Source organism: Pituophis catenifer, unplaced genomic scaffold (genome assembly GCF_029215685.1).
Source record: "Pituophis catenifer annectens isolate HBS135680 unplaced genomic scaffold, rPitCat1.0.hap2 SCAF_2, whole genome shotgun sequence".
In the NCBI taxonomy this organism is placed as follows: domain Eukaryota; kingdom Metazoa; phylum Chordata; class Lepidosauria; order Squamata; family Colubridae; genus Pituophis; species Pituophis catenifer.
Window position 1 is genome coordinate 3,911,815 of NW_027256882.1, and position 24,718 is coordinate 3,936,532.

The 24,718-nt window shown below is 42.9% G+C and overlaps 2 pseudogenes; one reads left to right on the forward strand and one right to left on the reverse strand.

Moving 5' to 3' along the window:
• LOC139311605 (zinc finger protein 665-like) lies at positions 1–18,018 on the reverse strand (annotated as a pseudogene).
• LOC139309258 (SCAN domain-containing protein 3-like) lies at positions 17,871–24,673 on the forward strand (annotated as a pseudogene).
• Positions 24,674–24,718: the final 45 nt, after the last annotated feature.

Sequence of the window (24,718 nt, forward strand, 5' to 3'; positions counted from 1 at the left end):
ATGAGGACCCAGATTGCTGGAGACCATATGCTGACTTTGTAAACTGCTCAAAGAGTGCTGTAAAGCATTGTGGAGTGGTATATAAGTCTAAGTAGAATTACTATTGCTATACAGTTTCTTCTGAGCGTGGATCCTTTTATGAGAATTAAGACTACCTTTCCGAGCAAAGCCCTCTCCACATTCCATGCATTTATACGGCTTCTCCCGTGTGTGGATCCTCTTATGGCGAATAAGACTACCTCTTTGAGCAAAGGCCTTTCCACACTCCAAGCATTTATACGGCTTCTCCCCTGTGTGGATCCTTTTGTGTATTCTTAGATAACTGCACTGAGCAAAACTCTTTCCACACTCCATGCATTTATACGGCTTCTCCCCTGTGTGGATCCTCTCATGGGAAATAAGATGAGCTCTTTCAGAAAACATATTTCCACATTCCATGCATTTATACGGCTTCTCCCCTGTGTGGATCATCTTATGGCGAATAAGATTACCTCTTCTAGAAAAGATTTTTCCACACTCCATGCATTTATATGGCTTCTCCCGTGTGGATCCTCTTATGGCGAATAAGATTACCTCTTCTAGCAAAGATTTTTCCACACTCCAAGCATTTATAAGGCTTCTCCCCTGTGTGGATCCTCTTATGGCGAATAAGATTACCTCTTCTAGCAAAGATTTTTCCACACTCCAAGCATTTATATGGCTTCTCCCCTGTGTGGATCATCTTATGGCGAATAAGACGACCGCTTTGAGAAAACATCTTTCCACATTCCATGCATTTATGTGGCTTCTTATTTTGGTCCCCATTGATTTCCAAAGATCTTCCTTCTTGATTGATCCTTTGCAATGTTAGCACACCAGAGTGGTTTTCATTCTCATATCCTGGAGTAGGCCTAATTTGGGAGGGAGGGAGGAGGTCAGAGCCATCATTTATTGCCATTGGAACTTCAAATGGTTACTTAATAAATTATTGTAAATCAGGGACTGCCTAGGTTGGCCAGCAGGCTGCCTACCTATGGGAACTTAATATGTGTCCACATATCCCTACCACTGGTTTCTCTTCCCTTCTTTTACACAACTCTGTGAAAGTAGTTGCCATGGCACTGAAACAAGGATAACTGCAACGGAAGTAAACAGTGTGGCCAGGCACATGTGAAGACAAACAAAATTCTGAGATGCATCACCAGATGTACCACCCTCAGCAAAAAGGAGCTCCTATCCCTCTACATAGGGCTTTAGTGAGACTCCATTTGGAATACTGTGTCCAGTTCTGGAGACTTCACTTTAAAAAAGGTATTGATAAGATTGTGTGAGTCCAGAGATGGGCAACACGACAGAAGGAAGGAAAGATCACCACAAAATTAGTACAAAGAGCCTATGAGTTGCATTTTCTAATTCAGCATCACTATAACCCCCTTTTCCTTATGGTTTTCTTTCTCTGTTATTACTTGCATAAAGTGAAACGGTGGAAAGGCAGACTGTGACAATAGTAAGCAAAGGAAGAAAAGCTGAAACAATAGTAAGGGATTCAGGACTAATTGCATTTCTGCCTGCAACTCTGCCCTAGTGGATATACTCCCACCGACCAGTACGCTCCCATAGAGAGGGGCACCTCCGGGTGCCGTCGGCCAAACAATGTTGACTGTCGGCCACTAGGGGGAGAGCCTTCTCTGTGGGGGCACCTACGATCTGGAACGAGCTCCCCCCAGAGATACGGAGGATCCCGGATCTGCGCACCTTCCGTCGCGCACTCAAGACTTTCTTATTTCAGCAAGCCAGCCTGGCCTAAATCTTCTCCCCTTTTTAAATGTAAATTTTAATTTGTTTTTAAAATATTGGGTATTTTAAATTTGTGTCAGCCAAATTATTTAATTCATTTTATTCTATTTTAAATTTTTGTACTTATGTGTTTTATTTTGTGGCTGTTCACCGCCCTGAGTCCTTCGGGAGAAGGGCGGTATAGAAATTTAATAAAATAAAATAAAATAAAATACTCATCAGAGGGAGTTACTGGAAATGTACCACTTAAATATTGGCATCCACACATCACTTTGAGGGCAAACGATAACCTTAATCTCCATTGATACTCATCTTTCTTTTAAAACCTCATACTTAGCAAAAAAGCACCAGGATGGATTGAGGATTCAATCAAAATCAGAATCTTGTTGTTCTCCTAGTCCAACTCCCCGCCCAAGCAGGAGACCCTACACCATTTCTGACAAATGGCAGTCCAATCTCTTCTTCAAAGCCACCAGCGATGAAGCGCCCACAACTTTCGAAGGCAAGCGCTTCCATTGGTTGATTGTTCTGTCAGAAAATTTCTCCTTATTTCTGGGTAGAATCGCTCCTTGATAAGTTTCCATCCATTATTCCTTGTCTGGCCTTCAGGTGCCTTGGACCCCACCCTCTCTGTGGCAGCCCCTCAAATATTGGAACACTGCTATCCTGTCCCCCCTGGTCCTTTTCTTCACTAGACTAGCCATGCCCAGTTCCTATAACAGTTCTTGTTTTAGTCTTCCGGCCTTCAATCAGCTTAGCTGCTCTTCTTTGCTCTTTTTCCAAAGTTTCAACATCTTTTTTGTAATATGAGGACCCAAAGGGGACGCGGTATTCCGGGTGTGGTCTTACTAAGGCTTTATAGAGCGGTAATAATACTTCATGTGATTTTGATTCTATGCCTCTGTTTATACAACCAAGGATTGTATTCGCTTTTTTTGGCTGCTGCCGCACACAGGTGATTCATGCTTAATTGATCATCCATTCTGACTCCAAGGACCCTTCACAGTTACTATTATCCAGCCAGGTTTCAGGTAATCTGTTTTTCCTGCCCAGCTGTAAAAGCTTACTTTTCTCCACATTAAATTTCATTTTGTTGGATTCTACCTTGTCTCGTTTGGATCTGAAAGGCACAATATGCATAAATATCAAAATCTATAGAAACGTGGTGGATCAGTGGTTATTTTTTTTTTAAATTTTTTATTATATTTTTATTGTTAAAGAATAACAAAAAGGAAAAAAAATCAATACAAAAATCAATAGTAAGGAAAGAAAAAATTTTTTTCCCCCCAACGTGCTATACAAACGGAAAGGAAGTTTTAGGAAATTAAAGTCTTCAATTCTTCCAGAAATCTCTTTGATAAGGTACTGGTGCCGATTCATCCAATTTCCCAAGTGCAAAGTCCACAAATGATTGCCAAGTGTTCCAAAAAACATTTTCTTTATATATACCACTTCTAATTTTAATATCACAAGTCAATTTATCATTTAATGCAAATTTCCATGTTTCATTGTACCATTCTTCTAATTTTAAGTCAACATTTAATTTCCAATATCTAGCAATTATAATTCTCCCCATTATAACCAAAATCCTCACCAATTCTCTTTCTCCAGTTGTTAATGTTGTTTCATTCAATATTAATAATAATATGGTTTCCAATTTCAATTTGACCCTCTTCTTAATCATTTCAAATATTTCATTTTCTATCCTAGACCAAAAAAGTTCAACCCCATTACATTTACACCACATATGAGCATATGTCCCGAGTTCCACTTTACATCTCCAACACATTTTATCCACTTTATTATCCATTTGAAAAAGTCTTATTGGGGTCAAATACCACTTCCAAATAACTTTATAGTTATGTTCTTTAATCCTTATTGATAATGTCCTCATTATTCTACTAACCCAGTTCATATTCCAATTTTGATCAGAAATTTCAATACCCAGTTCTTTCACCCAATTCTCTTTCATTACCCTTTGTGAATTATTATCAAAGTTAATAATTTTATAAATTTTACTAACTAATCCCTTTGGCCCAATTTCATCTTTTATTATTTGAGATGTCAAGTTTTCAAATTCCGTTTCCTTTCTACTCTCATCATTCTTTTCTTTGCATTTCCTATTCTATTTATTCATTTGAATTCTTTCAAACCAATTAATATTTAATTTTCCATAAATTTCCTCTTTCCTCATTTCATTTTCTATAAATTTCAACCATTCACTAATTGTTTCCACTTTCTCTTCTATTATAATCCTCTCTCTGTTACTATTTAATTTCATTGGGCAATTCTCTTTCAGTTTACCTAAATACAATGCGTCTGGTATTAATTTTTTTGCTACTCTGTCCCAATTTTTAGTCAAACTATTTAACCAATAATTACAAATTTTAACCTTACCTTTAAGATTTTCCAAAAACCATTTATAACCAAACTTCTTTATTTCCTTCATTTCCAAGTTACCCCAAAGTTTAACATCTCCTTTTAAAATTTTTACTACTGTTTTTATATTAAATGCTCTATAATAGTTTAATAATTTTGGAATTCCTAAACCACCTTGTTTTTGGTTCTGATACCATATTTTCTTAATCAATCTTGGTTTTTTATCCCCATTACAAAATTTATCTAATTTTTTTTTATATACTTCAATGGATCAGTGGATCAGTGGTTAGAATGCAGTACTATAGGCTAATTGCCCACAGCCAGAAGTTTGACTCTGACAGGGTCATGGATGATTCAGCTTTCATCCTTCTAAGGTGGGTAAAATGAGGACCCAGATTGCTGGAGACCATATGCTGACTTTGTAAACTGCTCAAAGAGTGCTGTAAAGCATTGTGGAGTGATATATAAGTCTAAGTGGAATTACTATTGCTATACAGTTTCTTCTGAGCGTGGATACTTTTATGAGAATTAAGACTAACTTTCCGAGTAAAGTCCTTTCCACATTCCATGCATTTATACGGCTTCTCCCCTGTGTGGATCCTTTTATGGCGAATAATACTACCTCTTTGAGCAAACATTTTTCCACACTCCAAGCATTTATATGGCTTCTCCCCTGTGTGGATCCTCTCATGGGAAATAAGATTACGTCTTTCAGAAAACATTTTTCCACACTCCAAGCATTTATACGGCTTCTCCCCTGTGTGGATCCTGTTATGGCGAATAAGACTACCTCTTTGAGAAAAGATTTTTCCACACTCCATGCATTTATACGGCTTCTCCCTTGTGTGCATCCTCTTATGGGAAATAAGATGACCTCTTTGACCAAACGTCTTTCCACACTCCATGCATTTATACGGCTTCTCCCCTGTGTGGATCCTCTTATGGTAAATAAGATTACGTTTTTCAGGAAAGGTTTTTCCACACTCCATGCATTTATACGGCTTCTCCCCTGTGTGGATCCTCTTATGGCGAATAAGATTACCTCTTTGAGAAAAGGTTTTTCCACACTCCATGCATTTATACGGCTTCTCCCCTGTGTGCATCCTCTTATGGGAGATAAGATGACCTCTTTGACCAAACATCTTTCCACACTCCATGCATTTATACGGCTTCTCCCCTGTGTGGATCCTCTTATGGGAAATAAGAGTACTTCTTCGAGCAAAGGTTTTTTTGCACTCCATGCATTTAAATGGCTTTTCCCCTGCCTGGATCCTTTTTGGGGAAATAAGATTACTATGTCTTCTGAACCTTTTACCAGATTCTCTGCATTTGTATACCTTCTCCCCAGTGTGAATCCCTTCATGGGAAGTAAGTTGCCTGCTTGTTCCAAAACATGTTCCACATTCCAAACATTTGTAAGGCTTCTCTTTTGTATCTATCACTTTTTGAGATGTAAGGAACTTATTTCCAAGAGAAGGAATGAATGTCCCATTGGAACTTTGTCCATTGTGTCTTCTTATAGCATCTTCTCCTTTGTTTTGGCTTAAATAGTGTTCTTTTACTTGTAATTTAGCTTTGATTGGCTTCACACTTTCCCCAATATATTTTTTCCTGATTTTCTCCTGTTGGGCAAGAAAGTCTTGCATCGGACCATTGGTGGAATATGAGCTTTCCTGATTCCAATCATTTGACTGGTTTCTAGCATGGGTTTCTGGTTCCATTCGAATTCCAAACTTCTCCGTTCCATCTTTAGCATTGATCACTTGGAACAATTCACAGGAATTTTGATTCTCCTGCCCATTATTACCTTCAAAGCAAAAGAGAAATGAAAATAATAACAAGGTTAGAGAAAAAATTGGATGAATTTAACAGAGGAAAGAGTACTAAACATTGAAGGATATGATTTGGTTTACGGTTGGCATGCTTATCTATTATATGACAAGAGAGTGGATAAGACTTTTAAAAGTCACATATTAAGGAATGCTTTATTGCATGTCTGGAAAAAGTACCAATATTGTCACGAGTGTTTTCAGGATTGCTGTGGCTACTTGATCAGTCACAAACAGTATGGATTCAATCAAGCCATCTCCTGTTTGCAATTATCTGCAAGCCTTCCCCGCCCTAGTTAATTGCAGGTTAACTCCCCATATAAGCAAGGACCTTTCCGCTTGCTACTTGGGCCTAGACGCTGTTTAGGCCTAGATGCAGAGCTCCTGCTGGAAGCTGGATGCAGAGCTCAGTGCAACGCTGCAGAAGGGAGGAGAACACAGATAAGGAGTCCAGACGCTGTAGCAGAGATACTCATATGGAGGCTTGCCTTTTGCTGATTTGAAGCACGCAAGCCAACTTCTGAACTGTTGCTGCTGGACATTCTCCCTCCCAGGAGCTTCAAGCTACGTTTGCTGATTGAATTGTTTTTTCTTCAGGTGACTTTTAGCTGTGAAGTTTATGCTGCTGCCCTTCTACTACCTCGATGATGTATCGACACCGAAGCTGCTTAATGTCATGTTAGCTTTTTTCTCTTATGGACTGTTTCGGTATTGTGGAGAGGAATCTAGGGAGATAGCCTGGCTTCATATAACCAAGATAAGACTTTGTTATTAATGTGCCTTTTTAAAGATATAGTGCTTTTTAAACATTTTGAAGTAAATTATATTTTTATACAAGACTCCTCTGTCAGTTTTATTTCAGTCCTAGTGTGTTTGCTCATGAGCTGGTTCACGGTTCGGGGACACCCCTCAACCCCATTCCCTAACAAATAGAAATTAAATGATAAGTTACCAATGTGGACAGCACCCAGACACGCGATAGAGAATATAAGTCTAGAGCAAAAACAAGATGAGATTATATATAAGGAGCTTCTTTATAAAGAAAGAGGTATACTACAATTAAAATCTATGAATCAAGTAAGAGAAGAAAGAATAATTAAAACATGGTTTCAGTATGGTCAGCTGCAAGCCAGATGGAGAGAAGATCAAAAAATTGGTATTTTGCAAGAGGATGAGAACTTGGTAAAACAAATTAGAGATAAAGGCCAAACGCATATAAAAAGGTTGTATAATGCATTGGTTGAAATAGATTCAGAAACAGAGCTAGTTAAGGACTGTATGATAAAATGGGCACAAAATATTGGAGAACCAATAATGATGGAAACGTGGGAAAAAAATATGGGTTAGAAATATAAGATTTACACAAGCCCAAAACTTAAGAGAGAATTTTTATAAAATGTTTTATAGATGGCATTTAGATCCTAAAAAGCTAGCCTGTATGTATCCAAGTTTACAACCTAAGTGTTGGAGATGTGAATGTGAAGATGCTATGTATTATCATATATGGTGGGCATGTAAAAAAATTAAGGCTTTTTGGATAAAAATATGATGGATAAAAGAAAAAGATAAAATTTACCCCACAGTTCTTTTTGTTGGGTATATCTACAGATTGTACAGTTATAGAGACTAAGCTGATTTTAAATTTAATAACAGCAGCTAGACTTCTGGTGGCGCAGTACTGGAAGAAGGAAGATTTACCTACTATTGAGGAATGGACGTTAAAAGTAGTGAACTTGGCAGAGATGGCAAAAATTTCAGCGTACTTGAAAGATCATTCAAATGAAAGATATGTACTGGAGTGGAGAAGATGGATCGACTATATTCAAAACAAGTATCAGACTAAAAAGCTTCAAATAGCCTATGAATGAAATATTTAATCTAATCTCTAGTATATTTTTATAGTTTTTTTTTTAACTATGTGGAGTTAAAGACCAAGAGAGAACTTGGAGTCTATAAAATGTTAGCATATTTTAGTTTATGATTGTTAAATGCTATACCCTGTATTTGCTCTAGGAATTCCGGGAAGGGGGGTGGGGGGGAAGGGGGAGGAGGGGGGGTGAGAGGGAGGCAGGAAGAAAATGTTTGTATCTTTGATAAAACTTTTTAATTAAAAAAAAAAGAATAAAAAAATAGCATTGATCACTTGGAACAGTTCACAGGAATTTTGATTCTCCTGCCGATTATTACCTTCAAAGCAAAGGAGAAATGAAAATGGTAACAAGGTTAGAGAAAAAGATCAAACCGTACAAAGTCAAGTGAATTTCCTTCTGAATTTTTGCAAAATTCTTTATGTTTGCATGCTTACAGTGGTGTGATATAGACAGGATTTCTATATTCATGAGTCCTAAAAGCTTTGAAAATATCTAGAAAACATCTCTTTCTTTACAATTATCTATATATGTGCAAATCTCAATCAAAGTCTGTTTTGAGCCATAGAATAATCAGGGGAAACACCCAACGAGGAATAAGGAGAAAACTTAAGATTTATTGAGGTGGGTTAATTTCGGCAGACACCTGTGAAAACTGAAACCATTTTGAAAAAAGCTCCTTCTTTCCCGGTGTACCTTGGAGCCAGGGGTGGGTTCTAAATTTTTTTACTACCGGTTCTGTGGGTGTGGCTTATTTTGTGGGCGTGGCTTGGAGGTCGTATGGGTGGGCGTGGCTAGCTGGTCATGTGACCGGGTGGCCATGGCTATGTGTATAGGGACTACTCAGAGGGCTGAAAAAAGTCATTTCTGACAGGTCCTCGCGCTTTTGACTAGTCCTCACACTTATGACCATCCTCATATTTATGCCCGTGCAGCATTCTTAACAACCATGTCACTCATTTCACAACTGCTTCTCTTCACCATGGTGACAAGATAGGGCAAAAAACGTAAAATGTGAGGACAGTCGTAAGTTCAAGGACTGGTCAAAAGTGCAAGGACCAGTCAAAAATAACTTTTTCAGCCCTCTGAGTAATCCATATGCCCAAAAGGATACAGCAATAGAGAGGGATGAAGGAAGGAGAAGAGAGGGAAGGAAGAGAAGGGAGGAAGGAAGGGAAGGGAAATTAGAGTAGGAGTGAGGGTAAGAGAGGGAGGAAGAGAGGAGAAGGAGAAAGGAAGAAGTAGGGAAGAGAAGAAGAGGGGGGGAAGAGAAAGTAAGAAGGAAAGAAAAGAGAGAGGTGGTAGGTTTGAGGAGAAAGATTGCTGTACAATAAAAAAGATGAAAGGGAAGAAAGCCAATCCCAAACAAATATAAAGATATTAAGATAAAGAATGAATTGTTAAACTTTAAAGAATAAAAGAGAACAAATATGAATAAATAGCAATAATTAGAAACACACATACAAACATACAATGTATTTGGCCGGTTCACAAATTTAAACAGTGTTTAGTCATTTCAATTAAATTTACAATTTCTATACTTCCTTTTTGCCATATTTATTCATCTATTTTTTTAAAAAACTAATATTACCCTTCATCCTCATCTCTAATCTTAATCAAATTCAATTTTTCCCTTTTATTCTATATTATACCCCTTCCCATTGTCATCTATTTTTATATCCATCCTCACATTGGTTAATTATGTAATTATGTAATATTACAGTTGTTTAATACAAATTCAACATTTTAATATAAATCAGTTAGTTATATAACTATCTTTTTTGTATATTAATCAATATGAACATGAATATTCCAATTATTTCCATGCAATCCAATTTCTTACAAATCAATTAATTATATTTACCAATAATAAACCAAATAATTTCCCCCATATATTCCTCCAAACCACAATTTAACCATTTCTGCTTTCAACACAATATACAATTAATAGTATCTCAATTATTACAATTCCCTAGTTAAATAGAGCTTTTTTTCTTTTGTGTTTTAAAATCTTGAACTCTCCTCTTTCGCCCTAAATTTCCCATTGTTTGCACCTACCTTTTTTGGTGAGCAAAAAGAAAAAGAAATCTCTCCCTGCCCCATTTTCTCACGTTGCAGCAGAGCCTGCTTTACTTTCAGTTTCGCTTTTTCCCTAGCATAGCTACTCATTTGTTTTCTTTTAACACTGATCAGCTGTAGGATGGCCCTTTGAAGCCAGCGGCAAGAGTTTAAACAGTTTTTTTCCCTCTAGCCATCAGCTGGGACTCAGGAGACAGCAATAGATTGGGAGTGGGGCCAAATAAAGGGTAAGAATAACGCGGGGGGGGGAGGGGTGGGGGGGGAGAACCGGTTCGGTGACGTCATATCGTCACCGCTACCGGACCGCGGAAACCGGTGCGAACTGGGAGCAACCCACCACTGCTTGGAGCAGGTACTCCACCGCGTCTGTCTGGCAGGCAGGACTCCTGCTCGGCCCGTTCCTTGATCCCATTGATGAGACTTTGGAGCGAAGTCCCTTCCCTGAAGCCTCCCATTGGCTTGTTAATGCTCTTTGCACTGAGATTGGAAAGGTTGGGAGGCTTCAAGAATGGCTATTTTGCTGCCCCAAAGTCCCATTGGCTGTCAAGGGCTTTTTGGACAGATCTGGTACAGGCTTCCGATTGCAGAGAACAGAGGCCTAAACAACTTTAGTGCGAGATCACACAATATAGGAAGTACAAGATCTCACACTAATGATCTTGCAGGATCTCACACTGCAGTACTTTGTTCCCTATAAACTGAGGACTGCGCGAGATCCAGGGCAAAAGTCTTTGAAAACAAAGAGGCCTACTCTTTGTTTCCAAAGCATTTTGCCCTGGATCTCGTGCAGCCGAGAAGAGAGGCCTAAAGCAGTGTAGTGCGAGTTCATGTGAGATCAGTAGTGCCAGATCTCCCACTATTGATCTTGTGTATCTCTCACTACTTTAGGCCTCTTTTTTCTGCAAATGCACCCAAGCAGCCAAAGGAACCGATGGCTCGCTACATCCTCGTAACGTAAGTCCGAGCAGGGTGGGGTGGGGGTACAGGTAGGATGATTGTTGTTGCAACGCCTCTGCTGTCATTTGTAAGTGTGAATGACGGCCGTGGTGCTGTAACATTTGTTATTTCAGGACTAGGAGAGGGCTAGATCGTAACTTCGTATGGTTGCTTAGTGAACTGTGGTAACTCGGAGATCACCTGTATCCTAGGATGCTCTGAGTCACACTGCATGAGGCCTTTGTTCTTGAATTGAATTGGGAGAATGCTCTTCCATGGCCTGAGTGTGAACGTTCTGTTTTCACACAATTTGGGGAGGTGGACAAATGACAACATATTCTTGTCACATGATCTCCAGGGGACACACAAAAGCACACCCCATTCTTCTCAGCCTCCACAGATAAGTTCAAATAGAAATGGAAAAATACAGATAAGGAATGCCCCAAAAGCATCTCAGCAAAGAGACACTGACTCTTTCCTTCCTTGGGGTATGAGAAGGCCAGATACTTTCCTTTTCCCTCCTGGGAGACAATATCTGATTTAGGGGTGAAATGCTCCCGGTTCGGACCGGCTCGGGCGAGTAGGTAGCGATGGCAGCGGGTAGTTCGGAGAACCGGTAGCAAAAATCCCCGCCCCCGCCCCCCATGCCCAGCTGAGCCCCACGATCATCAGAGCCTTTTTTTCCTTTTACATGGCTCTGACCAGCCAAGCTCTGACATCCCAGCTGAGTTGCCTGCTAATCAGGCAACTCAGCTTGGATCGCCAGAGCCATGTAAAAGAAAAAAAGTTTCTTTTTTTCTCCCGCCCCTCACCCCCAGCCTCCAGCTTGCTTACCTTAGCTGCTGATCGCATGACGATCACAATCCATGCATCAGCAAGCAACTGAATATCCCTGCCTGCAATCAAGCTCATCGGTGAGCAGCTCTATCTGCAACTTTAAGACTTGTGGACTTCAACTCCCAGCAAAGCTGGCTGAGGAATTCTGGGAGTTGAAGTCCATAAGTCTTAAAGTTGCCAAGGTTGGAGACCCCTGTTCTATTGGGTAAGTTTTTTTCCCCTTTGGGAGCTTTAAAAAAAATAGTCAATTGGGTTTTTTTTTAGTTGTTCTTTTTTTAGACCTAGCCATTTAAAGTTTAGGAAGTTTTAAATTTAGCTGCTTTTATATAAAAATAAAAATAAAATAAAATAAAATAAAATAAAATAATATTTGTGCAGCTTTCTGAGATTTAGTGTGTTTCTGTAGTGTTTCACTCTAACTACACAAACACACAAAATCTCACAAAGCTGTATGTGGAATTTTGTGTGTGTAAAGTGTGAAAGTTGGTTTTTTGGGCTTTTTGTGGCTGTGTGAGGTTCTTGCTTGTTGCGGGGGCCATTTTGGGTCTAGCACAGTTGCTTTTACATTGTGGGTGAGCCTGTTGTGTTGTGTTGTGTGTGTGTAAAATGTGAAAGTTGGTTTTTTGGGCTTTTTGTGGCTGTGCGAGGTTCCTGCTTGTTGCGGGGCCATTTTGAGTCTAGCACAGCTTTTACATTGTGGGTGAGCCACTTGTGTTGTGTTGTTTTTTGTAGGTTAAAAAAGGGCAAAGAAGTGACATTGACTTGGCCATGCCTACCCAGTCACCTTACCACCAAGCCACGCCCACTAATTATTATTATTTTTTTTGAATACTTTATTGATTTTTAAAAAGATTTTTTAAAAAGAAAACATCAAATCTCAGGTAACATCTGAGGTATCGTGCGATTACATATATACATTATGTACACATCAAGTATCTTCAAATCTATCATTATTGGAAATAGACATATCCTTATAGTCTTGTTCTGTTATTCCACCATTTGTACCACCTTTCCCATACTGCCTTAAATTTTAAATTCTCATCATCTTTAAGAACACTAGTTAATTTTGCCATTTCTGCGCATTCTAGAATTTTATTTATTATTGTCATCTCTGGAGGAATTTGTTTATCTTTCCAGTATTTTGCAAAGGTTAATCTGGCCGCTGTTATAACACGCCCACTAATTAAGCCACACCCACAGAACCAGTAGCAAAAAAATTTAGATTTCACCCCTGATCTGATTAGTGATTTTTTAAATTAAAAACTATGTGTCATCTGTCTTCTTGAACTCTGTGATTTGGGACAAGAAAACTCTTACCGAGAGAGACCACGTTCCTATAGTTTTCAAGCATGACTTCCGAATGCAACGCTTTCTGGTCAGGATCCAGCTGAGACCATTCCTCCCCAGAGAAAGACACAGCCACCTCCTCGAAGGACACAAGACTTTCCTGAACACGGAAAAAGGAACAGAACAGGCGGATTCGCAAGATCTGTTCATCTTCATCAATGATTTAGACAAGGGGATAGAAGGGGAACTCATCAAATTTGCAGACGAGACCAAATTGACAGGAATACCAACACTCCACAAGATAGGCTCGAGATATAGAAGGATTGACAGATTGGCACCTTCTAACCCCACCCCACCACCCACCACCTGGTTTTTGAGATATTAGATTTTTTAATTGTTTAATGGGTTTTAGTCGTAACGTTCTTAATTTTCGGCCAAAGGGTATAATTCTTTTAAATTTTTAAATTTTATATTGGATGTTTTTTACTTGGCTGTGCACCGCCCTGAGTCCACCAGGAGAAGGGCGGTATACAAATCTAAATAAAATTAAATTAATAAATAAATAACCAAATGAACTTCAATGGTGAGAAATTTAATGTGCTACATTTAGGAAAGAAAAACCAAATGCACTGCCATAGGATAGGTGATGCTTGGCTCAAAAGTAGTAAGTGGAACAGGGATCTTGGAGTCCTGGTGGACAATCACTTAAACGTGAGCCAGCAGTGTGCTACAGTTTCCCAAAAACACCCAACAGAATCATAGGCTCCATTAAGAGAGGGATAGAATCAAGATCACATGAAGTGTTAGTTCCACTTTAGAATGCCTTGGTAAGACCACACTTAGGAACTTTGCATCCGGTATTGGTTGCCATGATGTAAAAAAGATCTTGAGACTCTTTCTAGAGAGACTTATTTCTAGAGTGCAAGGAAGAGCAACTGAGACGATGAGGGGACTGGAGGCTAAAACATACGATCAACGGGTGCAGGAACTGGGCATGGTTAGTCTAGTGAAGAGAAGGACCAGGGGAGACAAGACAGCAGTGCTCCAATATTTGAGGGGCTGCCACGGGGGGGGGGGGGGTCAAGCTGTTTTCCAAAGCCCCTGAAGGCCAGAGATGGAATAATGGATGGAAATTCAACAAGGAGAAATTCAACCTGGAAACTAGACTAGACTGCCACTTGTCAGAAATGGTGTAGTGAGGTTGGAGTAGATGACCTACAAGGTGCCTCCCAACTCTGTTAATCTGTACCTTAGGAGGTTGATAAATTACAAAAAGAAAGGTGGTGCAGCAGTTCCTGCCACTGTGATACGTTTATTCCTAATTCTTGAAGGACTTTAAAAGAAGTGCTTCTTGTAAAGGCAAATTTGGAGGAGCACCTAGCAGAACAAGACAACCAGAGGAAGCTATGCTGGCTGACAGCAACTTCAACCTGCTATTCTGCTCTCTATGTTGTGGAAGAACACAAAAATAACCCAGTCGAAACAAGGGGGAGAATAGAAGGAGAGAGAACTCTGTACACCCACTTCACTTCCTGAAGACGAGAATACAGATCTAATAATTTTTCCTTTTCTTACTTGATTTAGAGGTTCAGCCTCTGTTTGATCACCGTCATAGAAACCAGAAAATTTCATACTTTGTTTCTCTGTAAGGAATAAATAATTTCAAAATAAATAATTAACAAAATATTTATTTTATTGATTTATTTTAGACAATTTATATGCCGCCTATTCACACGTGGCGACTCAAAGCGGCAAATAATAATAATAATAAACCCATATTAAAATAATAAAACTAATAAAAGAAGAATTATATAATACATTAAAATAATAAAATCACCCACACCTCTTGCCCCGGCAAAAGCACCTCACAGGAGCCGTTTAATGGGCTCCATCCCGCTCTGGGTTTCCCAGGTCCCCTGGCAGAACCAGGTCGTCAATGCCTTCCAGAAGAGTGCTACTGTCGGGGGCCATTCTAATCTCTGGAGGAGGAGGATGTTCCAGAGAAAGGGAGCCGCCACAGAGAACACCCTTCTTCTGGGTCTCACCAGGTGTGTCTTCCTAGGGGATGGCACCCACAACATTCCCTGCCTCCGCACTCTGGTGGGTCGGGCAGATGTAACCGGTAAGAGATGGTTCCTCAGATAACCTGGTCCCAAGCCATGAAGGGCTTTATAGGTGACAACCAGCATCTTGAATTGCACCTGGAAACAAATTGGCAGCCAATGCAGCTCCTGCAGGAGAGGTGATACTTGTGCACACCGGGGTCTCCAGAAAACCATGTGGGCTGCTGCGTTTTGCACCAACTGGAGCTTCCACATGCTCTTCAAGGAGCGCCCCATGTAGAGCGCGTTGCAATAGTCAAGACCGGAAGTGATTAGGGCATGAGTGACTGTGAATAGGGATTGTCGGTCCAGGAAGGGCTGTTTCTGGCGCACAACCCATAGTTGCGCAAAGGCCCTCCTGCACACGACTGCCACCTGCTCTTTGAGCAGGAGTTGTGAGTCCAGGAGAAGCAACAGATTAGGCACAGAGTCTGTATGGGGTAGTGATACCCCATCCCAGACCAGAAGTGGCAATTCTCCCTTTGGCAACGAACTCCAAACCCAGAGCCACTCAATCTTGTCAAGCTTTAGTTTCAACCCATTGCTCCCCATCAGCTCCTAACAGCCTGCTGGCACCGTGATAGGGAGGACACAGCATCGCTTAACCCACCACGGGCTGAGTCATACAGCTGAGTATCATCATCATATTGGTGATACTTCAGTCCATGCTAGCAGATGATCTCACAAAGCGGTTTCATATAAATGTTACAGGAGCGGATAGTACCGAGCCCTGCGGAACCCCGCAAAGCAGTGGTGGAGGGCTAGATCTCTCCCCTCCTAACAACATTGACTGAGAACGGCTGCAGAGGAAGGAAGTGAGGCAGGATAGCACAGGGCCTCCCACTCCCATCCCCTGAAGTCGCCCCAGGAGAATACCATGGTCGATGGTATCGAAAGCTGCCGAGAGGTCAAGTAGAGAAAGGATGGATGTGCTGCCCCATTCCGCTCTAGCCAGAGATCACACAAAAGTGCGACGAATGCTGATTCAGTTCCAAATCCAAGCCTGAATCCTGACTGTTAGGGGTCCAGATAATCAGCTTTATCCGGAAACCTCTGGAGCTGCTGCACAACCACCTTCTCAACAACCTTCCCCAAAAAGGTAAGATTGGAGACAGGTAGGAAATTATTCAACAGGGTGGGATCCAGCGATGGCTTCTTAGGAAGAGGGTGGACCACAGCCTCCTTAAAATGCTGGGGCACTACCCCCTCCTGTAGGGAAGCATTATTCACCGCCAGAGTCCATCCACCTGTAATCTTCTGGGACGCTTTCTGAAGCCAGGCAGGGCATGAGTCTAAAACACAGGTGCTTGCACCCATCCATACTCCCTAGGATCCTGTCCACTTCCTCAGGAGCAACAGGGTCAAACCGTTCCCAGATAAGATAGCAAGAAGCTTCCTCAAGAGCTTCTAGCAGACCAGCAACCACGCTGGCATCCAACTGGGAACCAAGTCGAGCGATTTTGTCTTCCAGAAAAACGAAAAATACCTCAGCACACCCCTTCAGGTGGACCTCAATCTCCTCCTTCCCCAGGAGGAGGAGGCTCACCTGAAGAGGGTCGCTGGGCAATTATCTGTAGATGCAATTAGTGTGGAGAAGTATAAATAGGAGGAGGTATTGTATAGAAAAGAAGAGAGAGAGAAGGTAAGACTGATGGGTAATCAGACGATCTTCAGTTACCTCCTGAGGTGTAGTGACTTTGATCCTTCCAAGGGATCCTCCTGAAAAATAGCTCCTGAGGGGGATTTGATGGGTTCTTCTTTCCCTCAGGACCTCTGATCTCCACAGTGCAGCACTTCCAATAGGAGGAAGGAAGAAGCAGAATTAATGGACACCACACGACATAAAGTGGATTCCTATATTCGGAACGCCACCTCAAAGCCCCCAATATCCATCCATGTGGTTGAGTGAGAAAACAATGGAACAATGTCTTACTAGAATAGGTGGGACATCGCCACATATTATGAATGTAACAGAAGTTTGGGAAGGAGGGGTGAAGTATTCAAACATATTCTCTATTCTCTATTGAACTCTTACCTGCAAGTCGACCTGCTCCTTCTGCTCCTCCATCTGGCTCAGGAGGAAGCCTTCCACCAGGGCCACCGCCTGGGAGCTGGTCTCCGCTCCATAATCCCGCACCCAGCTCTCCATCTTTGGGGGCAGAAGAGCCAGGAACTGCTCCAGAACCACCAGGTCCAGCATCTGGGCTTTGGTGTGCTTTTCTGATCTCAGCCATCGCCTACTAAAATCATGGAGATGGCTGCAAAATCCTCGGAGACCCTCAGCCTCCTGGCATTGGGTGAAGTTCCAGGGCTGAACTTCTGAAGGGAGGATGGTTTCCTCCTCCAGGATCTTCTCCCTGGTTCTTGTCCAGAGCTTGCCCCCCTTCCAAGACTGAGCAGCTGAAGGGCCTTTTCCGCTTCCCTTCTTTCCAAAAGGTTGTGTCTCCATCCTTTCTCTGTCCTGCAGAGGAACTGCAAATGGCTCCAAGGACTCTGGTGGGTCTCCAGATGTGTTTTTCTTCACAGGACCATTTCTGGGGCTGCAGGACTGATCCCTCCAAGGGATTCCGCTCTTTTTCTTCTTCCCTCAAGAGAAAAAATTTGGTTTGCAAAGATTTCAAATGGTTTCGACTTTGTGTATCTGAGATGGAAAGAAAAATAAATGCCAAGAATTAGAAAGTGGAATTGAGCCAATGAACAACCTTCTGGGCCTCCGCAAGGCTGACCCTCCCCTCCCCCCACTTGGGCTCTTTGCATGGAGAGGATGGCTGGGGAGTATGGGATCTGCGGTTGAAGCTGTAGGAGGGCCGGGCGCGGGTCTCTCCCTCCTCTGCCTCACTTTGCCCGGGAAGAGCCCCCAACTCACCCGAGCCACGTCTGGATCTCCCCCCACCAGACTCTCCCGCAGCATCTCCGCCTTCTGTGGAGCCCCGGGGGTTAAGGAGAGCGAGTGCGGAGTCCTAGAGCGGCAAGCGTTTGTGATGTCATTTCCTTCCCACCCTCCTATGGAAAGGCAGCTGTGGCGTTCGCCCTCCACTGGACCAATGGGGAAGCGCATGACGGTACCTTCTCTTAGCAGAGGGCTCCCCCTGGTGGATTAGGGGCAAAGTGCCAGGATTGTAGAAAGGGCGGGAAAGAGGAGCGCGTCTGAGGTGAAAGGAGAGGGCAGGGATGATGGGTTTGGGAGTAGGAGGAAAGGCCCCTCTCCATTGCTCCCTGATAGAGAAAGGCTTCAACGTCTCCAGAGGCGGTACTTTCTCTATCTTCCTCTTCTATTCTGTCCAGGAATCGTCTGTGGAGATGAAGAAAAATCTCTCTGGAGGATTTGAACTCACTTCCCTCAAGGACAGCCGCCCTGAAGGCTCCAGACATTGTGGGAGGCCTCCAAAGGGTCGAAATCCTGTCAGAAACAGCCGGGCAGTCAGAAGAGGAGGACCAGGAGCCTCTGTGGGAAAGACAGCTGGTGTCTTGTGGTTGTTGGGAACTCCCGCCTGAAGGGGAGGCAGATGGGACACAGGCAGGAAGGCCACAATCAGGAAAATGATTTTAATTTATTTATTTTTTATTTCTCTAATTCAATACATGCAGCTGCCCTTCCCAAACTATTTGCTCAGCCTCTCAGCTAAGGCGGGAGGAGACAGAAAAGGGACCCCTCCGGTCTCTTCTGATGAAAGAAAAGGAAGATCCTGAAAAAGGAATAGAAAGCTAAACTATGATGAGGAAAAACCATTTTTACATAGGGATTGAGTAGGAAATTCACCTCAAGAAATGTGAAGGAAGCTTAAGCCCCTTGAAGAATTTAAGGCAAGGATATATTATTAGACCATAAATGAAAAGAGAGAAAGAAAAGGAAAAAGGAAAAGCAAACCTTGGTACTACAGTGGTTTAAAGCACCCTGTTATTAACACAGTTGCCTGCAATTTACTGCTGGTTCGAATCTCTCCAAGACTCAAGGTTGACTCAGCCTTCCATCCTTTCTAAGGTAGGTGAAATGAGGACCCAGTTTCTGGGGGCAATAAGCTGACTTTGTATAAATATACAAAAGTATGAAGGCTATTGCTTAACGCATTGTAAGCCGCCCTGAGTCTCCGGAGAAGGGCGGCATATAAATCAAATTAAAAAAAAAAAACCAAAAAAAAAAAAAAACCAAGAAAAGGTGAAGGCTCCATTTCTATGAAAACATTCAACCAGATTTGGAGTCAACAATGACATACAGAGGTTAGCTATAGTGAGCAAAACAAAATCTAAAAGTATGGGAAAGTGGTTAAAAATCCATTTCAAAAAATGGAAGTAATGTCTGATTTTCCTTTCTGTATCTATTTCTTTTTTTTCTCCAGTTTGACATAAAATATTTAATAAGGATATTTGAAAAAACAGCTTCAACCAACCAGCAGCTGAAAATGCCCCCCCCCCCAGGTCATCCATACACTTTAGTGGATTAGTAAGTTTTAATGCAACAAAGAAAATTTTATGCATGTTTAGCAAATACTTAATTTAGTTACTTAATTTTAGGTTACCTTAACGTTATGACACACCATAAAAAGAGAAGAAGATGGTGCTAATACTTGAAAAATATTTTTTCCCTATGCATTTGTTTCATCTTACAAGATGTTCACCCTGAAGCTATTCGCACACACTCTACATTGACATCTGTCATTATTCCATCACATCATAAGAGGTCTTTGACTGAAAAAGGTTTCCCGCTTCTGCATTCATCCTGGTTGACTCAGATCTTATGCAAGGCACGAGCACTGCCTAGTGAGTGGGTGGGGTTCTTCTGGGGGGGGGGAACCTCATGCTGGAACTTTCAAGGGAGTCTTGCAAAGGCCTCATCCAGTCTTTGGAATCCTAGCAAGGGGCGGGGGAAGGCCGTGGCCCCATGTTCCCCTGCTGTCCCTTTGCATCGATCTACGGGGGGTGGGGGAGGGAATGACAAGAGTTTCAGACCACCCATGTTGCTTCCCCTTCCCTAGAAGAAACACAGCATCATTCCCAGGAAGGAGGGGATGTGGGGGAGCCCTCCATCTCCCCCCTCCTCATTGCCAGAATGGGAGGAGAGGGAAGGCTTGGATTACAAAAGGCAAGCAGGACTCCTCTCTGCCCCCAAAATGCGGGGTGGGGGAAGCCGCACAGGTATTTCTGCTATTTATGGTGGGTCAGAAAACCTCGGCTGCCTCTTTGCCAGGAAGGGCTCAAAAGGCAGAAGCTTTCGGGAGGGGTGGGCACGACAGTGACCCCATGTGATTGGGGGAGTGACACTCCCACTCCAGGTAGGATCCAAAGGGGGCAAAAAGAAGTCCATACTCTCCTCTGGGGCAGCCATGACCTCCCACCCCCTTGATCTGCCCCCAAGACAGACACAGACTTCAGAGGATAATTAGAACTGCAGAAAAAACAATGGCTACCAACCTGCCTTCCATTGAGGACCTGTATACTGCACGAGTCAAAAGAGGGTTGTGAAAATATTTAGACCCCTCATATCCTGGACAAAAACTTCAACTCCTACCCTCAAAACGACGCTATAGAGCACTGCACACCAGAACAACTAGATAGAAGGACAGTTTTTTCTGAACGCCATCACTGTGCTTAACAAATAATTCCCTCAACACTGTCAAACTAGTTTCAAACAGTTTGTCAAACAGTGTCTAAGTCTGCCTCGCTATTAATCTTCTCATCGTTCCTATCACCCATCTCCTCCCACTTATGACTGTATGAATGTAACCTTGTTGCTGGTATCCTTACGATTTATATTGACTGTTTCCCTATGACTATCATTAAGTGTTGTATCTTATGATTCTTGATGAACGTATCTTTTCTTTTATGTACACTGAGAGCGTATGCACCAAGACAAATTTTTGTGTGTGCAATCACACTTGGCTAATAAAGAATTCTATTCTATTGTAAAAAAAAAAGACTGAAGGGACCCCCTCCCATTTTCTCCTCTTCTCTCTCCTCAGGTGGGTGAAGACAAGGGAGATTCTGCCCACAAACCGATGACGCAGCAGAAGGGAGAATTCTCATTGGTCCTTCCGTTTTTCTGGGCCCCTCCCAATCCCGAAGTTCTAAGAAAACTTCTCCCCCACAATCCAGACCCACCGTTTCCTCCCCGCGGGCTGGAAGCACCTGCCTCTTTCTCCCTCTCTGTCGGAAGGGTGGAACCCACGTGATTAGGGAGGGGCACTATTTGGAAGGTTTTGTGTGTGTGTGTGTGTGAGAGAGAGAGAGAGAGAGAAGGCACCAAAGGACTCACTAGTATTGGGAGGAAATTCTCCCGTTGGATTTCTTCCAGATACTAATGATCAACACTTTGAAGAATAAATTGAATAACGAAGCAGAGCTGCCGGATAGAAGCTTTTAATGACAAGGAACCAAGATGAGTGAAATTTAGCAAGGTTTCTTGGCTAGCTAGGAAGATTGACATTGATTGATTTTATATATCCTTTCTGAGTTTTGGTCTAAAATTGGTTTTTTGTGACATTTAATTCTGTCTTTATTGATGGGATAATTTCCCTATTCAGCTTTGTTTGGAAGGAAGGTGGTTAATCTTTGGCCTCCCTAGGATTTATGCCCTGCTGTCTGGTGAGGGGGGGTCTTTTCTCTGGGGTGGATCCTCATGCTAGTGTTTGCAAGGGGGTCTCATCCAGTCCTTGGATTCCTAGCAAGGAGCAGGGGAAGGCCCTGGCCCCATGTGTCCCCTTACCTAGGAGGATGAAGACAAAGTTTCAGACCAGCCTTGTTACTTCCTCCTCCCTGGAAGAAATGCAGCAGTATCCTCAGGAAGGAGGAGGGGATCCTGTGGGGGCCTCCATCTCCCCCTCCCCATTTCCCGAGAAAGCTCCTGAATGGGAGTGAGGGGAGAGGGAAGGCTTGCATTACAAAAGGCAAGCAGGACTCCTCCCTGCCCTCAAAATACTGGATTCCACTTCAGTGGGGGTGGGGGAAGCTGCACAGGTATTTCTGCTATTTGTGGTGGGTCAGAAAACCCCACAGGTCTGGGGAAAACCTGCCCTCTTTGCCAGGAAGGGCTCAAAAGGCAGAAGGTTTTGGGAGAGGTGGGCAGGAGAGTGACCCCACGTGATTGGGAGAGGGGCACTCCACTCCAGGTAGGATCCAGCGGGGGCAAAAAGAAGTGCACACACGGGCAGCCATGACCTGCCCCTTAATCTGCGTCCCTTCCCCACCAAAAGACTGAAGGGACCCTGCTCCCACTTTCTCCACTTGTCTCTGCCTGGAACTCTCCTCAGGTTGGTGAAGACAAGGGAGACTATGCCCACAAACCGATGACGTGGTGGAAGGGAGAATTCTTATTGGTCCTTCCGTTTTTCTGGGCCCCTCCCAATCCCGAAGTTCTAAGAAAACTCCTCCCCCCAATCCCGACCCACTGATTGTGTCTCTGGGGCTGGAAGCATCTGCGTCTTTCTCGCTCTCTCTTTGGGAGCAGAAGAATCCCCCTGATATTGCTGGTGAGGCCGCTGGTCCGGATCTCTGGAAGCAAAGGAGATCCCCAGTAAGGGGCAAGAACATGGGAGGTGGGAGGAGAGGGGCTGGGAAGGGGCCATCAGCTCACCTTGGGGAAGTGGTTAGGTAACATTTAATTCTGGTGTTTATTTATGGGATAATTTCCTTTGTTTGGAAGGAAGAAGTTAACTCTCTGTTCCTGAAAAGAAGCAGGGTTGAGAAATCTGTCTAGTTCCTGTGTCTATTTGTTCTGGTAATTGGTCTAACAAGCAACAGCTGAAGCTGACCTGGCTGTTCGTTATTTGCTGCAAGGACGTGTCAGAGTTTGCAGCAGCAATCACATCCAGAAAGCATACACAAGTAACTGATTCGGCAGGATTCAATAAGTTCTTTACATTATATATAAATATATAATGTAATACATGAAGTAAATATACAATACCAAAAGCAGGTTTTCCAACGCAGTAGTAAATGCAAGCAAAACACAAGCAGAGGGGAGGAGTTTCAGTTTTAGTTTCAGAGATCAGCACAGCATGCAGTTTTAGTACAGAACAGTTGAGCCTTAAGCCATGCCCAGGATCCTTGATGTCTCCTTCCTTATTGCTCACACAGCAAATACTGTTTCAGTTTCCAAACAGCCCTCAACTCTCTCACACACTGACAGGGCACTAGCCAGAGAAAAACCGATGGATGTTGGTAGGCAGAGGCAGATTTTTTTTTTCTTATTTTCCTCCAGAAAAACTAAGGTGCATCTTATACTCTGGAATGTCTTATAATCTGAAAAATACAGTATACCTTCTATATTCTGGGTTATTGATGGTTCCTGAAGTTTTTCCTTCTACCTCTACTATCCAGAGAGACTCACATGCTTTTTCTGCTCTGGCTTAGGCCCACCCGGAAACAAAAAAGAGGTGTAAAACAGCTGAAAATGCAACATTGATTCTGAAATCTTGTTTTCTTTTCAAACTCGCAGGTAGAAGTTGTTTGTGGACCAAACTATCTCATACGTAAGGAAGGCTAGCTGATGTACCGAGATTTGTCCAGAGAAATATAAGTCCGGTGGAGATCCATTGGCCCATTTCATATCCTTGGTCTTGGAGATCCAAGCAGCTGTTAGCATCTTTTGCACCTGGATTACAGAATAAAGAAAAAATGAAGGGACAATACCCATTAGATGCAGAAGTTGGACAAAGCCCTCCTGCTGCTCAGTTTGGAAACTATGTGGAGGTCAAGATAAAAACTGAACAGAAGAATCCAGAGGAAGATTCTATCAGCTCAGAGGTCCAGCGTCAAAACTTCAGGAAGGTGTATTACCAGGAGGCTGAGGGCCCCGAGGACTTTGCAGCCAACTCCATCGCCTTTGCCATCAGTGGTTGAAGCCAGAAAGACATACAAAGGCACAGATGCTGGACCTGGTTTTTCTGGAGCAGCTCCTGTTCCTTCTGCCCCCAGAAATGCAGAGGTGGGTGCAGGAGTGTGGAGCAGAGACCAGCTCCCAGGTAGTGGCCCTTGCGGAAGGCTTCCTCTTGAGCCAGGAGGAAGAGAAGAAAAAGCAGGTCGAGCTGCAGGTGACAGACCTTCATCTTCAGAGCTCAAAGGGGGGTCTTAATATACATCTTAATATATGTCATCTATGGAGCGGCGGCAGCGAATGGGCATCCAGGTCAACATTTTATTTCTCATCCAAGAAGCTTCTTCAGAAGAAGCTTCTTAGATCAGGGGTCCCCAAGTTCATAATTTTAAATTCCACGGACCACTAATACGAATCCAGCGCGCCGCCTGCTGAAGCGCCTGGACTCCCAGTGACAGGATGGGGTCCTTCAGGACTCTCCCTCCTCTCTCACCCCCCTCTCTTTCTTTCTCACTCTCTCTCTCTCTCCCTCCCCCTCTCTCTCTCTCTTTGATTCTCTCTTTCATTCTTTCTCTCTTTGTCTCATTCCGATTCTCTCATTCTCTCATCTCATGGGCCAGCCAGTGTCTTGGGGCTGAGAGGAAGTCAAGCATCTCCCTGAGAGACCGAGGTGCGCAGAGCATGAACAAGGGCCAGAAGAAGTGTGGGAGTGAAGCACTTGAACTTGAGTGGCATCAGCATTCACCTCAGTATATTTGCGCCAGCCAGTAGTGCAAAGCAGCCCTCGTCTCCTGCCGCTTGGGACTCGGAGCAGTA